Source organism: Sus scrofa, chromosome 14 (genome assembly GCF_054392235.1).
Source record: "Sus scrofa isolate SSC_HxYL_T2T_F1_AM1 chromosome 14, Sscrofa_HxYL_maternal_Yorkshire_Landrace_v2.0, whole genome shotgun sequence".
Lineage (NCBI taxonomy): Eukaryota > Metazoa > Chordata > Mammalia > Artiodactyla > Suidae > Sus > Sus scrofa.
In genome coordinates, this window is record NC_139396.1 from 509,590 (window position 1) to 526,038 (window position 16,449).

The following is a 16,449-nucleotide window of genomic DNA, read 5'->3' on the forward strand; positions in this document are numbered from 1 at the left end:
TCTGTTCTGTTCTGTTTTATTCTATTCTATTTTGTTCTATTCTCTTCTGTTCTGTTCTGTTCTATTCCATTCTATTCTATTCTATTCTATTTTGTTCTATTCTACTCTGCTCTATTCTGTTCTATTCTATTCTATTCTATTCTGTTCTATTCTATTTTATTCTATTCTATTCTATTCTGATCTATTCTATTCTATTCTATTCTGTTCTGTTCTATTCTATTCTATTCTGTTCTGTTCTATTCTATTCTATTCTATTCTATTCTATTCTATTCTATTCTATTCTATTCTATTCTATTCAGTTCTCTTCTATTCTATTCGGTTCTGTTCTATTCTATTCTGTTCTATTCTATTCTATTCTATTCTATTCTGTTCTGTTCTAATCTATTCTATTCTGTTCTATTCTATTCTATTCTATTCTGTTCTATTCTGTTCTATTCTATTCTATTCTATTCTGTTCTGTTCTATTCTATTCTGTTCTATTCTATTCTATTCTATTCTATTCTGTTCTATTCTATTCTATTCTGTTCTATTCTATTCTATTCTATTCTATTCTATTCTATTCTATTCTGTCCTGTTCTATTCCATTCTGTTCTGTTCTATTCTGTTCTATTCTATTCTACTCTATTCTAGTCTATTCTATTCTGTTCTACTCTGTTCTGTTCTGTTTTATTCTATTCTGTTGTATTCTATTGTATTCTATTATGTTCTTTTGTGTTCTATCCTATTCTATTCTATTCTTTTCTGTCCTATTCTATTCTATTCTGTTCTATTCTATTCTTTTCTAATCTATTCTACTCTGTTCGTTTCTATTCTATTCTATTCTATTCTATTCTGTTCTGTTCTATTCTATTCTATTCTATTCTATTCTATTCTATTCTATTCTATTCTATTCTATTCTGTTCTATTCTATTCTATTGTATTCTCTTCTGTTCTGTTCTATTCTGTTGTGTTCTATTCTATTCTGTTCTATTCTGTTCTTTTCTATTCTATTCTATTCTATTCTGTTCTGTTCTATTCTATTCTATTACATTCTATTCTGTTCCATTCTATTCTATTCTGTTGTATTCTATGCTATTCTATTCTGTTCTAATCTATTCTAATCTATTCTGTTCTATTCTATTCTATTCTATTCTAAACTATTATATTCTGTTCTATTCTGTTCTTTACTATTCTATTCTATTCTATTCTATTCTATTCTATTCTATTCTATTCTATTCTATTTTGTTCTATTCTACTCTGCTCTATTCTGTTCTATTCTATTCTATTCTATTCTGTTCTATTCGATTCTGTTCTATTCTATTTTACTCTCTTCTATTCTATTCTCTTCGGTTTTGTTCTATTCTATTGTATTCTCTTCTATTCTATTCTATTATATTCTGTTCTATTCTGTTCTATTCTCTTCTATTCTATTCTGTTCTGTTGTTCTGTTTTATTCTATTCAATTCTATTCGATTCTATTCAATTCGACACTATTCTATTGTATTCTATTCGACTCTATTCGACTCTATTCGATTCTATTCGATTCTATCCTGTTCTGTTCTGTTCTACTCTATTCTATTGTATTCTGATCTATTCTATTCTATTCTATTCTGTTCTGTTCTATTCTATTCTATTCTAATCTGTTCTATTCTATTCTATTCTATTCTATTCTATTCAGTTCTCATCTATTCTATTCGGTTCTGTTCTAATCTATTCTGTTCTATTCTATTCTATTCTATTCTGTTCTGTTCTAATCTATTCTATTCTGTTCTATTCTATTCTATTCTATTCTATTCTATTCAATTCTATTTTGTTCTATTCTACTCTGCTCTATTCTGTTCTATTCTATTCTATTCTATTCTGTTCTATTCGATTCTGTTCTATTCTATTTTACTCTCTTCTATTCTATTCTCTTCGGTTTTGTTCTATTCTATTGTATTCTCTTCTATTCTATTCTATTATATTCTGTTCTATTCTGTTCTATTCTCTTCTATTCTATTCTGTTCTGTTGTTCTGTTTTATTCTATTCAATTCTATTTGGTTCTATTCGATTCGACACTATTCTATTGTATTCTATTCGACTCTATTCGACTCTATTCGATTCTATTCGATTCTATTCTGTTCTGTTCTGTTCTACTCTATTCTATTGTATTCTGATCTATTCTATTCTATTCTATTCTGTTCTGTTCTATTCTATTCTATTCTAATCTGTTCTATTCTATTCTATTCTATTCTATTCTATTCAGTTCTCATCTATTCTATTCGGTTCTGTTCTAATCTATTCTGTTCTATTCTATTCTATTCTATTCTGTTCTGTTCTAATCTATTCTATTCTGTTCTTTTTTTTTCTATTCTATTCTATTCTATTCTATTCTATTCTGTTCTATTCCATTCTGTTCTGTTCTATTCTGTTCTATTCTATTCTACTCTATTCTAGTCTATTCTATTCTGTTCTACTCTGTTCTGTTCTGTTTTATTCTATTCTGTTGTATTCTATTCTATTCTATACTATTCTATTATGTTCTTTTGTGTTCTATCCTATTCTATTCTATTCATTTCTGTCCTATTCTATTCTATTCTGTTATATTCTATTCTTTTCTAATCTATTCTACTCTGTTCGTTTCTATTCTATTCTATTCTATTCTATTCTGTTCTGTTCTATTCTATTCTATTCTATTCTATTCTATTCTGTTCTATTCTATTGTATTCTCTTCTGTTCTGTTCTATTCTGTTGTGTTCTATTCTATTCTGTTCTTTTCTGTTCTGTTCTATTCTATTCTATTCTATTCTATTCTGTTCTATTCTATTCTATTCTGTTCTATTCTATTCCATTCTATTCTATTCTGTTGTATTCTATGCTATTCTATTCTGTTCTAATTTATTCTAATCTATTCTGTTCTATTCTGTTCTATTCTATTCTAAACTATTATATTCTGTTCTATTCTGTTCTTTACTATTCTATTCTGTTCTATTCTATTCTATTCTACTCTGTTCTCTTCTATTCTATTCTAGTCCATTCTATTCGGTTCTGTTCTGTTCTATTCTATTCTATTCTGTTCTGTTCTATTCTGTTCTGTTCTATTCTATTCTATTCTGTTCTGTTCTGTTCTATTGCATTCTATTTTATTCTCATCTATTTCATTCTGTTCTGTTCTGTTCTGTTCTGTTTTATTCTATTCTATTTTGTTCTATTCTCTTCTGTTCTGTTCTGTTTTGTTCTGTTCTATTCCATTCTATTCTATTCTATTCTATTTTGTTCTATTCTACTCTGCTCTATTCTGTTCTATTCTATTCTATTCTATTCTGTTCTATTCTATTTTATTCTATTCTATTCTATTCTGATCTATTCTATTCTATTCTATTCTGTTCTGTTCTATTCTATTCTATTCTGTTCTGTTCTATTCTATTCTATTCTATTCTATTCTATTCTATTCTATTCTATTCTATTCTATTCTATTCTATTCTATTCAGTTCTCTTCTATTCTATTCGGTTCTGTTCTATTCTATTCTGTTCTATTCTATTCTATTCTATTCTGTTCTGTTCTAATCTATTCTATTCTGTTCTATTCTATTCTATTCTATTCTGTTCTATTCTGTTCTATTCTATTCTATTCTATTCTGTTCTGTTCTATTCTATTCTGTTCTATTCTATTCTATTCTATTCTATTCTGTTCTATTCTATTCTATTCTGTTCTATTCTATTCTATTCTATTCTATTCTATTCTATTCTATTCTATTCTGTTCTGTTCTATTCCATTCTGTTCTGTTCTATTCTGTTCTATTCTATTCTACTCTATTCTAGTCTATTCTATTCTGTTCTACTCTGTTCTGTTCTGTTTTATTCTATTCTGTTGTATTCTATTGTATTCTATACTATTCTATTATGTTCTTTTGTGTTCTATCCTATTCTATTCTATTCTTTTCTGTCCTATTCTATTCTTTTCTGTTCTATTCTATTCTTTTCTAATCTATTCTACTCTGTTCGTTTCTATTCTATTCTATTCTATTCTATTCTGTTCTGCTCTATTCTATTCTATTCTATTCTATTCTATTCTATTCTATTCTGTTCTATTCTATTCTATTGTATTCTCTTCTGTTCTGTTCTATTCTGTTGTGTTCTATTCTATTCTGTTCTATTCTGTTCTGTTCTATTCTATTCTATTCTATTCTGTTCTGTTCTATTCTATTCTATTACATTCTATTCTGTTCCATTCTATTCTATTCTGTTGTATTCTATGCTATTCTATTCTGTTCTAATCTATTCTAATCTATTCTGTTCTATTCTATTCTATTCTATTCTAAACTATTATATTCTGTTCTATTCTGTTCTTTACTATTCTATTCTATTCTATTCTATTCTATTCTATTCTATTCTATTCTATTCTATTCTATTCTATTCTATTTTGTTCTATTCTACTCTGCTCTATTCTGTTCTATTCTATTCTATTCTATTCTGTTCTATTCGATTCTGTTCTATTCTATTTTACTCTCTTCTATTCTATTCTCTTCGGTTTTGTTCTATTCTATTGTATTCTCTTCTATTCTATTCTATTATATTCTGTTCTATTCTGTTCTATTCTCTTCTATTCTATTCTGTTCTGTTGTTCTGTTTTATTCTATTCAATTCTATTCGATTCTATTCGATTCGACACTATTCTATTGTATTCTATTCGACTCTATTCGACTCTATTCGATTCTATTCGATTCTATCCTGTTCTGTTCTGTTCTACTCTATTCTATTGTATTCTGATCTATTCTATTCTATTCTATTCTGTTCTGTTCTATTCTATTCTATTCTAATCTGTTCTATTCTATTCTATTCTATTCTATTCTATTCAGTTCTCATCTATTCTATTCGGTTCTGTTCTAATCTATTCTGTTCTATTGTATTCTATTCTATTCTGTTCTGTTCTAATCTATTCTATTCTGTTCTATTCTATTCTATTCTATTCTATTCTATTCTATTCTATTTTGTTCTATTCTACTCTGCTCTATTCTGTTCTATTCTATTCTATTCTATTCTGTTCTATTCGATTCTGTTCTATTCTATTTTACTCTCTTCTATTCTATTCTCTTCGGTTTTGTTCTATTCTATTGTATTCTCTTCTATTCTATTCTATTATATTCTGTTCTATTCTGTTCTATTCTCTTCTATTCTATTCTGTTCTGTTGTTCTGTTTTATTCTATTCAATTCTATTCGGTTCTATTCGATTCGACACTATTCTATTGTATTCTATTCGACTCTATTCGACTCTATTCGATTCTATTCGATTCTATTCTGTTCTGTTCTGTTCTACTCTATTCTATTGTATTCTGATCTATTCTATTCTATTCTATTCTGTTCTGTTCTATTCTATTCTATTCTAATCTGTTCTATTCTATTCTATTCTATTCTATTCTATTCAGTTCTCATCTATTCTATTCGGTTCTGTTCTAATCTATTCTGTTCTATTCTATTCTATTCTATTCTGTTCTGTTCTAATCTATTCTATTCTGTTCTATTCTATTCTATTCTATTCTATTCTATTCTATTCTGTTCTATTCCATTCTGTTCTGTTCTATTCTGTTCTATTCTATTCTACTCTATTCTAGTCTATTCTATTCTGTTCTACTCTGTTCTGTTCTGTTTTATTCTATTCTGTTGTATTCTATTCTATTCTATACTATTCTATTATGTTCTTTTGTGTTCTATCCTATTCTATTCTATTCATTTCTGTCCTATTCTATTCTATTCTGTTATATTCTATTCTTTTCTAATCTATTCTACTCTGTTCGTTTCTATTCTATTCTATTCTATTCTATTCTGTTCTGTTCTATTCTATTCTATTCTATTCTATTCTATTCTATTCTGTTCTATTCTATTGTATTCTCTTCTGTTCTGTTCTATTCTGTTGTGTTCTATTCTATTCTGTTCTTTTCTGTTCTGTTCTATTCTATTCTATTCTATTCTATTCTATTCTATTCTGTTCTATTCTATTCCATTCTATTCTATTCTGTTGTATTCTATGCTATTCTATTCTGTTCTAATTTATTCTAATCTATTCTGTTCTATTCAGTTCTATTCTATTCTAAACTATTATATTCTGTTCTATTCTGTTCTTTACTATTCTATTCTGTTCTATTCTATTCTATTCTACTCTGTTCTCTTCTATTCTATTCTAGTCCATTCTATTCGGTTCTGTTCTGTTCTATTCTATTCTATTCTGTTCTGTTCTATTCTGTTCTGTTCTATTCTATTCTATTCTGTTCTGTTCTGTTCTATTGCATTCTATTTTATTCTCATCTATTTCATTCTGATCTGTTCTGTTCTGTTCTGTTTTATTCTATTCTATTTTGTTCTATTCTCTTCTGTTCTGTTCTGTTCTGTTCTGTTCTATTCCATTCTATTCTATTCTATTCTATTTTGTTCTATTCTACTCTGCTCTATTCTGTTCTATTCTATTCTATTCTATTCTGTTCTATTCTATTTTATTCTATTCTATTCTATTCTGTTCTGTTTTGTTCTATTCTATTCTATTCATTCTATTCTATTCTGTTCTATTCTATTCTTTTCTAATCTATTCTACTCTGTTCATTTCTATTCTATTCTATTCTATTCTGTTCTGTTCTATTCTATTCTATTTATTCTATTCTGTTCCATTCTATTCTATTCTGTTGTATTCTATGCTATTCTATTCTGTTCTAATCTATTCTAATCTATTCTGTTCTATTCTATTCTATTCTATTCTAAACTATTATATTCTGTTCTACTCTGTTCTTTAGTATTCTATTCTATTCTGTTCTATTCTATTCTATTCTATTCTGTTCTCTTCTATTCTATTCTAGTCCATTCTATTCGGTTCTGTTCTGTTCTATTCTATTCTATTCTGTTCTGTTCTATTCTGTTCTGTTCTATTATATTCTATTCTATTCTGTTCTGTTCTATTGCATTCTATTTTATTCTCATCTATTGCATTCTGTTCTGTTCTGTTCTGTTCTGTTTTATTCTATTCTATTTTGTTCTATTCTCTTCTGTTCTGTTTTGTTCTGTTCTATTCCATTCTATTCTATTCTATTCTATTCTATTCTATTCTATTCTATTCTATTCTATTCTATTCTATTCTATTTTGTTCTATTCTACTCTGCTCTATTCTGTTCTATTCTATTCTATTCTATTCTGTTCTATTCGATTCTGTTCTATTCTATTTTATTCTCTTCTATTCTATTCTGTTCTGTTTTGTTCTATTCTATTGTATTCTCTTCTATTCTATTCTATTATATTCTGTTCTATTCTGTTCTATTCTCTTCTATTCTATTCTGTTCTGTTGTTCTGTTTTATTCTATTCAATTCTATTCGATTCTATTCGATTCGACACTATTCTATTGTATTCTATTCTATTCGACTCTATTCGACTCTATTCGATTCTATTCGATTCTATTCTGTTCTGTTCTGTTCTACTCTATTCTATTCTATTCTGATCTATTCTATTCTATTCTATTCTGTTCTGTTCTATTCTATTCTATTCTATTCTGTTCTATTCTATTCTATTCTATTCTATTCTATTCTATTCTATTCTATTCTATTCTATTCAGTTCTCTTCTATTCTATTCGGTTCTGTTCTATTCTATTCTGTTCTATTCTATTCTATTCTATTCTGTTCTGTTCTAATCTATTCTATTCTGTTCTATTCTATTCTATTCTGTTCTATTCTTTTCTATTCTATTCTATTCTATTCTGTTCTGTTCTATTCCATTCTGTTCTGTTCTATTCTGTTCTATTCTATTCTACTCTATTCTAGTCTATTCTATTCTGTTCTACTCTGTTCTGTTCTGTTTTATTCTATTCTGTTGTATATTATTCTATTCTATACTAATCTATTATGTTCTTTTGTGTTCTATCCTATTCTATTCTATTCTGTTCTGTCCTATTCTATTCTATTCTGTTCTATTCTATTCTTTTCTAATCTATTCTACTCTGTTCGTTTCTATTCTATTCTATTCTATTCTTTTCTGTTCTGTTCTATTCTATTCTATTCTATTCTATTCTATTCTATTCTATTCTGTTCTGTTCTATTCTATTCTATTCTGTTCTATTCTATTCTATTGTATTCTCTTCTGTTCTGTTCTATTCTGTTGTGTTCTATTCTATTCTGTTCTATTCTGTTCTGTTCTATTCTATTCTATTCTATTCTATTCTGTTCTGTTCTATTCTATTCTATTATATTCTATTCTGTTCCATTCTATTCTATTCTGTTGTATTCTATGCTATTCTATTCTGTTCTAATCTATTCTAATCTATTCTGTTCTATTCTATTCTATTCTATTCTAAACTATTATATTCTGTTCTATTCTGTTCTTTACTATTCTATTCTATTCTATTCTATTCTATTCTATTCTATTCTATTCTATTCTATTCTATTCTATTTTGTTCTATTCTACTCTGCTCTATTCTGTTCTATTCTATTCTATTCTATTCTGTTCTATTCGATTCTGTTCTATTCTATTTTACTCTCTTCTATTCTATTCTGTTCGGTTTTGTTCTATTCTATTGTATTCTCTTCTATTCTATTCTATTATATTCTGTTCTATTCTGTTCTATTCTCTTCTATTCTATTCTGTTCTGTTGTTCTGTTTTATTCTATTCAATTCTATTCGATTCTATTCGATTCGACACTATTCTATTGTATTCTATTCGACTCTATTCGACTCTATTCGATTCTATTCGATTCTATTCTGTTCTGTTCTGTTCTACTCTATTCTATTGTATTCTGATCTATTCTATTCTATTCTATTCTGTTCTGTTCTATTCTATTCTTTTCTATTCTGTTCTGTTCTATTCTATTCTATTCTATTCTGTTCTATTCTATTCTATTCAGTTCTCTGCTATTCTATTCGGTTCTGTTCTATTCTATTGTGTTCTATTCTATTCTATTCTATTCTGTTCTGTTCTAATCTATTCTATTCTGTTCTATTCTATTCTATTCTATTCTATACTATTCTATTCTGTTCTATTCTGTTCTATTCTATTCTATTCTATTCTGTTCTGTCCTATTCTATTCTATTCTGTTCTATTCTATTCTTTTCTAATCTATTCTACTCTGTTCGTTTCTATTCTATTCTATTCTATTCTATTCTATTCTATTCTATTCTATTCTGTTCTATTCTATTGTATTCTCTTCTGTTCTGTTCTATTCTGTTGTGTTCTATTCTATTCTGTTCTATTCTGTTCTGTTCTATTCTATTCTATTCTATTCTATTCTGTTCTATTCTATTCTGTTCTATTCTATTTTATTCTATTCTATTCTATTCTGTTCTGTTTTGTTCTATTCTATTCTATTCTATTCATTCTATTCTATTCTGTTCTATTCTATTCTTTTCTAATCTTTTCTACTCTGTTCATTTCTATTCTATTCTATTCTATTCTGTTCTGTTCTATTCTATTCTATTCTGTTCTATTCTATTCTATTCTATTCTCTTCGGTTCTGTTCTATTCTGTTGTGTTCTATTCTATTCTGTTCTATTCTGTTCTGTTCTATTCTATTCTATTCTATTCTGTTCTGTTCTATTCTATTCTATTATATTCTATTCTGTTCCATTCTATTCTATTCTGTTGTATTCTATGCTATTCTATTCTGTTCTAATCTATTCTAATCTATTCTGTTCTATTTATTCTATTCTATTCTAAACTATTATATTCTGTTCTACTCTGTTCTTTACTATTCTATTCTATTCTATTCTGTTCTATTCTATTCTATTCTATTCTGTTCTCTTCTATTCTATTCTAGTCCATTCTATTCGGTTCTGTTCTGTTCTATTCTATTCTATTCTGTTCTGTTCTATTCTGTTCTGTTCTATTCTATTCTATTCTATTCTGTTCTGTTCTATTGCATTCTATTTTATTCTCATCTATTGCATTCTGTTCTGTTCTGTTCTGTTTTATTCTATTCTATTTTGTTCTATTCTCTTCTGTTCTGTTCTGTTCTGTTCTATTCCATTCTATTCTATTCTATTCTATTTTGTTCTATTCTACTCAGCTCTATTCTGTTCTATTCTATTCTATTCTATTCTGTTCTATTCTATTCTGTTCTATTCTATTTTATTCTATTCTATTCTATTCTCTTCTGTTTTGTTCTATTCTATTCTATTCTCTTCTATTCTATTCTATATATTCTGTTCAATTCTATTCTATTCTATTCTGTTCTATTCTATTCTGTTCTATTCTATTTTATTCTATTCTATTCTATTCTGTTCTGTTTTGTTCTATTCTATTCTATTCTCTTCTATTCTATTCTATTATATTCTGTTCTATTCTGTTCTATTCTCTTCTATTCTATTCTGTTCTGTTGTTCTGTTTTATTCTATTCAATTCTATTCGATTCTATTCGATTCGACACTATTCTTTTGTATTCTATTCTATTCGACTCTATTCGACTCTATTCGATTCTATTCGATTCTAATCTTTTCTGTTCTGTTCTACTCTATTCTATTCTATTCTGATCTATTCTATTCTATTCTATTCTGTTCTGTTCTATTCTATTCTATTCTATTCTGTTCTATTCTATTCTATTCTATTCTATTCTGTTCTATTCTATTCTATTCTATTCTATTCTATTCAGTTCTCTTCTATTCTATTCGGTTCTGTTCTATTCTATTCTGTTCTATTCTATTCTATTCTATTCTGTTCTGTTCTAATCTATTCTATTCTGTTCTATTCTATTCTATTCTATTCTATTCTATTCTATTCTATTCTATTCTATTCTATTCTATTCTATTCTATTCTATTCTGTTCTATTCTTTTCTATTCTATTCTATTCTATTCTGATCTGTTCTATTCCATTCTGTTCTGTTCTATTCTGTTCTATTCTATTCTACTCTATTCTCGTCTGTTCTATTCTGTTCTACTCTGTTCTGTTCTGTTTTATTCTATTCTGTTGTATTCTATTCTATTCTATACTATTCTATTATGTTCTTTTGTGTTCTATCCTATTCTATTCTATTCTGTTCTGTCCTATTCTATTCTATTCTGTTCTATTCTATTCTTTTCTAATCTATTCTACTCTGTTCGTTTCTATTCTATTCTATTCTATTCTTTTCTGTTCTGTTCTATTCTATTCTATTCTATTCTATTCTATTCTATTCTATTCTGTTCTATTCTATTCTATTCTGTTCTATTCTATTCTATTGTATTCTCTTCTGTTCTGTTCTATTCTGTTGTGTTCTATTCTATTCTGTTCTATTCTGTTCTGTTCTATTCTATTCTATTCTATTCTGTTCTGTTCTATTCTATTCTATTATATTCTATTCTGTTCCATTCTATTCTATTCTGTTGTATTCTATGCTATTCTATTCTGTTCTAATTTATTCTAATCTATTCTGTTCTATTCTGTTCTATTCTAATCTAAACTATTATATTCTGTTCTATTCTGTTCTTTACTATTCTATTCTATTCTATTCTGTTCTCTTCTATTCTATTCTACTCTGTTCTCTTCTATTCTATTCTAGTCCATTCTATTCGGTTCTGTTCTGTTCTATTCTATTCTATTCTGTTCTGTTCTATTCTATTCTATTCTGTTCTGTTCTGTTCTATTGCATTCTATTTTATTCTCATCTATTTCATTCTGTTCTGTTCTGTTCTGTTCTGTTTTATTCTATTCTATTTTGTTCTATTCTCTTCTGTTCTGTTCTGTTCTGTTCTGTTCTATTCCATTCTATTCTATTCTATTCTATTTTGTTCTATTCTATTCTGCTCTATTCTGTTCTATTGTATTCTATTCTATTCTGTTCTCTTCTATTCTGTTCTATTCTATTTTAATCTATTCTATTCTATTCTGTTCTGTTTTGTTCTATTCTATTCTATTCTATTCTGTTCCATTCTATTCTTTTCTAATCTATTCTACTCTGTTCATTTCTATTCTATTCTATTCTATTCTGTTCTGTTCTATTCTATTCTATTCTATTCTATTCTATTCTTTTCTGTTCTATTCTATTCTATTCTGTTCTATTCTATTCTATTCTATTCTCTTCTGTTCTGTTCTATTCTGTTCTGTTCTATTCTATTCTATTCTATTCTGTTCTGTTCTATTCTATTCTATTATATTCTATTCTGTTCCATTCTATTCTATTCTGTTGTATTCTATGCTATTCTATTCTGTTCTAATCTATTCTAATCTATTCTGTTCTATTCTATTCTATCCTATTCTAAACTATTATATTCTGTTCTACTCTGTTCTTTACTATTCTATTCTATTCTGTTCTATTCTATTCTATTCTATTCTGTTCTCTTCTATTCTATTCTAGTCCATTCTATTCGGTTCTGTTCTGTTCTAATCTATTCTATTCTGTTCTGTTCTATTCTGTTCTGTTCTATTCTATTCTATTCTATTCTGTTCTGTTCTATTGCATTCTATTTTATTCTCATCTATTGCATTCTGTTCTGTTCTGTTCTGTTCTGTACTGTTTTTTTCTATTCTATTTTGTTCTATTCTCTTCTGTTCTGTTGTGTTCTGTTCTATTCCATTCTATTCTATTCTATTCTATTTTGTTCTATTCTACTCTGCTCTATTCTGTTCTATTCTATTCTATTCTATTCTGTTCCATTCTATTCTGTTCTATTCTATTTTATTCTATTCTATTCTATTCTGTTCTGTTTTGTTCTATTCTATTCTATTCTCTTCTATATATTCTGTTCTATTCTATTCTGTTCTGTTGTTCTGTTTTATTCTATTCGATTCTATTCGATTCTATTCGATTCGACACTATTCAATTGTATTCTATTCTATTCGACTCTTTTCGACTCTATTCGATTCTATTCATTTCTATTCTGTTCTGTGCTGTTCTAGTCCATTCTATTCTGTTCTCTTCTATTCTATTCTATTCTAAACTATTCTATTCTGTTCTATTCTGTTCTTCCTTATTCTATTCTATTCTATTCTGTTCTGTTCTATTCTATTCTATTCTGTTCTGTTCTATTATATTCTGTTCCATTCTCTTCTGTTCTGTTCTATTCTATTCTATTCTGATCTGTTGTATTCCTTTCTGTTCTATTCTATTCTATTCTGTTCTGTTCTGTTCTGTTCTGTTCTATTCTATTCTATTCTGTTCCATTCTATTTTGTTCTGTTCTATTCTATTCTATTCTGTTCTGTTCTATCCTATTATGTTCTATTCTATTCTGTTCTGTTTTGTTCTGTTCTATTCTATTCTGATCTATTCCCTTCTATTTTATTCTCATGTATTGCATTCTGTTCTGTTCTTTTCTATTCTATTCTCTTTGTTCTATTCTCTTCTGTTCTGTTCTGTTCTGTTTTGTTCTATTCCATTCTATTCTATTCTATTCTATTCTATTCTATTCTATTCTATTCTATTCTATTCTATTCTATTCTATTCTATTTTGTTCTATTCTACTCTGCTCTATTCTGTTCTATTCTATTCTATTCTGTTCTATTCGATTCTGTTCTATTCTATTTTATTCTCTTCTATTCTATTCTGTTCTGTTTTGTTCTATTCTATTGTATTCTCTTCTATTCTATTCTATTATATTCTGTTCTATTCTGTTCTATTCTCTTCTATTCTATTCTGTTCTGTTGTTCTGTTTTATTCTATTCAATTCTATTCGATTCTATTCGATTCGACACTATTCTATTGTATTCTATTCTATTCGACTCTATTCGACTCTATTCGATTCTATTCGATTCTATTCTGTTCTGTTCTGTTCTACTCTATTCTATTCTATTCTGATCTATTCTATTCTATTCTATTCTGTTCTATTCTGTAATATTCTATTCTATTCTATTCTGTTCTGTTCTATTCTATTCTGTTCTATTCTATTCTATTCTATTCTGTTCTGTTCTAATCTATTCTATTCTGTTCTATTCTATTCTATTCTATTCTATTCTATTCTATTCTATTCTGTTCTGTTCTGTTCTGTTCTATTCTATTCTATTCTATTCTGTTCTGTTCTATTCTATTCTGTTCTATTCTATTCTATTCTATTCTGTTCTGTTCTATTCTGTTCTATTCTGTTCTATTCTATTCTATTCTATTCTATTCTATTCTATTCTATTCTGTTCTGTTCTATTCCATTCTGTTCTGTTCTATTCTATTCTACTCTATTCTAGTCTATTCTATTCTGTTCTACTCTGTTCTGTTCTGTTTTATTCTATTCTGTTGTATTCTATTCTATTCTATACTATTCTATTATGTTCTTTTGTGTTCTATCCTATTCTATTCTATTCTTTTCTGTCCTATTCTATTCTATTCTGTTCTATTCTATTCTTTTCTAATCTATTCTACTCTGTTCGTTTCTATTCTATTCTATTCTATTCTATTCTGTTCTGTTCTATTCTATTCTATTCTATTATATTCTATTCTGTTCTATTCTATTCTATTCTGTTCTATTCTATTTTTTTGTATTCTCTTCTGTTCTGTTCTATTCTGTTGTGTTCTATTCTATTCTGTTCTATTCTGTTCTTTTCTATTCTATTCTATTCTATTCTGTTCTGTTCTATTCTATTCTATTATATTCTATTCTGTTCCATACTATTCTATTCTGTTGTATTCTATGCTATTCTATTCTGTTCTAATCTATTCTAATCTATTCTGTTCTATTCTATTCTATTCTATTCTATTCTAAATTATTGTATTCTGTTCTATTCTGTTCTTTACTATTCTATTCTATTCTATTCTATTCTATTCTATTCTATTCTATTCTATTCTATTTTGTTCTATTCTACTCTGCTCTATTCTGTTCTATTCTATTCTATTCTATTCTGTTCTATTCGATTCTGTTCTATTCTATTTTACTCTCTTCTATTCTATTCTGTTCGGTTTTGTTCTATTCTATTGTATTCTCTTCTATTCTATTCTATTATATTCTGTTCTATTCTGTTCTATTCTCTTCTATTCTATTCTGTTGTGTTGTTCTGTTTTATTCTATTCAATTCTATTCGATTCTATTCGATTCGACACTATTCTATTGTATTCCATTCTATTCGACTCTATTCGACTCTATTCGATTCTATTCGATTCTATTCTGTTCTGTTCTGTTCTACTCTATTCTATTCTATTCTGATCTATTCTATTCTATTCTATTCTGTTCTATTCTGTAATATTCTATTCTATTCTATTCTGTTCTGTTCTATTCTATTCTGTTCTATTCTATTCTATTCTATTCTGTTCTGTTCTAATCTATTCTATTCTGTTCTATTCTATTCTATTCTATTCTATTCTATTCTATTCTGTTCTGTTCTATTCTATTCTGTTCTATTCTATTCTATTCTATTCTGTTCTGTTCTATTCTGTTCTATTCTGTTCTATTCTATTCTATTCTATTCTATTCTATTCTATTCTGTTCTGTTCTATTCCGTTCTGTTCTGTTCTATTCTGTTCTATTCTATTCTACTCTATTCTAGTCTATTCTATTCTGTTCTGTTCTGTTTTATTCTATTCTGTTGTATTCTATTCTATTCTATACTCTTCTATTATGTTCTTTTGTGTTCTATCCTATTCTATTCTATTCTTTTTTGTCCTATTCTATTCTATTCTGTTCTATTCTAATCTTTTCTAATCTATTCTACTCTGTTCGTTTCTATTCTATTCTATTCTATTCTATTCTATTCTGTTCTGTTCTATTCTATTCTATTATATTCTATTCTGTTCCATTCTATTCTATTCTGTTGTATTCTATGCTATTCTATTCTGTTCTAATCTATTCTAATCTATTCTGTTCTATTCTATTCTATTCTATTCTAAACTATTGTATTCTGTTCTATTCTGTTCTTTACTATTCTATTCTATTCTATTCTATTCTATTCTATTCTATTCTATTCTATTCTATTCTATTTTGTTCTATTCTACTCTGCTCTATTCTGTTCTATTCTATTCTATTCTATTCTGTTCTATTCGATTCTGTTCTATTCTATTTTACTCTCGTCTATTCTATTCTGTTCGGTTTTGTTCTATTCTATTGTATTCTCTTATATTCTATTCTATTATATTCTGTTCTATTCTATTCTATTCTGTTCTGTTCTGTTCTTTTCTGTTCTATTCTATTCTATTCTGTTCCATTATATTTTGTTCTGTTCTATTCTATTCTATTTAGTTCTGTTCTATCCTGTTATGTTCTATTCTATTCTGTTCTGTTTTGTTCTGTTCTATTCTATTCTGTTCTATTCCATTCTATTTTATTCTCATGTATTGCATTCTGTTCTGTTCTGTTCTGTTCTATTCTATTCTCTTTTGTTCTATTCTCTTCTGTTCTGTTCTGTTCTGTTTTGTTCTATTCCATTCTATTCTATTCTATTCTATTCTCTTCTATTCTATTCTATTCTATTCTATTCTACTCTGCTCTATTCTGTTCTCTTCTATTCTATTCTATTCTGTTCTATTCGATTCTGTTCTATTCTATTTTATTCTCTTCTATTCTATTCTGTTCTGTTTTGTTCTATTCTATTCTATTCTCTTCTATTCTATTCTATTATATTCTGTTCTATT